Source organism: Austrofundulus limnaeus, unplaced genomic scaffold (assembly GCF_001266775.1).
Source record: "Austrofundulus limnaeus strain Quisiro unplaced genomic scaffold, Austrofundulus_limnaeus-1.0 Scaffold1185, whole genome shotgun sequence".
Taxonomy (NCBI): Eukaryota; Metazoa; Chordata; class Actinopteri; order Cyprinodontiformes; family Rivulidae; genus Austrofundulus; species Austrofundulus limnaeus.
The window spans coordinates 72,019-72,889 of record NW_013953587.1 but is presented as its reverse complement, the minus strand read 5'-3'; the positions used below and the strand labels follow the sequence as shown (position 1 = coordinate 72,889).

Genomic DNA, 871 nt, shown 5'->3' with positions numbered 1-871 from the left:
ACGCAGGGGCGTGGTTCCCATACATATGTTGTACCGAGTGAATTGACTGAAAGGGAACTATCTTTAACAACCTGTTAAAATACATTAGAAATCAGGAAATAGCTTCTAATTTATTCAAATTTTTCTGGGGGAGGACCCCCAGACCCCCCTCCAGTGTGTCCTTTACACACATTAAGACTTCTTATGTGAGAGAATAAACCAACACACCTGTGTGTCTGTATGAAACTATGRYTGATTRTYAARCTGTATTCTTAGTGAGTTTAAAGGGCTGGTACAGTGCACGGTTTAATGAAGGTGAACATAATTTCAGTTAATATGGTTTGAGTATTACTGCATCACAACAGAAACATTTGTGTTCAGTTGTTGATGGGTGCAGACCGTTAAACTGAGCACACTGAAGACATGAACAACAGAAAAACCTGGTCACACAACTGTGGGTGTGTCAGACAGACCCCGTCCCCCACAGTGCGTCTCCACCAACTATCAGCACAAAGTTACGCCCTTGGTCATTATATTGGATGCTTGCTATGCTTTCTGTTTGTTTTGTTTTTGTTTTTTTGTCTTTTTATTTTGTAGGATTCAGTGTAGTTCTCCTGTTTGTCTTTTGATTTTCCACCATGTGCTCCGTTTGTGAGGTTTTAAAACGAGTTGCTCGCAGAACTGTGTTGAAAGGAGTCTGGCAGCTCATTCTTTGCTTAAAAAACTTCGAGTTTGTGCCAAAACTGCCTGAAGAAGATTCTTAAAGGATTGAAACGTCTTGAATTTGGCACATTTTGGGAACAAAAAGCATTTCTAAGTGCTATTTTTCTTTAAAAACCTTTCAAACACATTTATTTAAAATAAAAAAAGAATGAAAAGTACTCTGTGAAAT

At 38.3% G+C, this 871-nt stretch overlaps 1 protein-coding gene across 1 annotated transcript in view; it reads right to left on the bottom strand.

The window, feature by feature from the left end:
* The window catches only part of LOC106534479 (cytochrome P450 2K1), a 6,751-nt gene that overhangs the window by 3,347 nt on the left and 2,533 nt on the right, over positions 1 to 871 (bottom strand). The window lies entirely within an intron of this gene.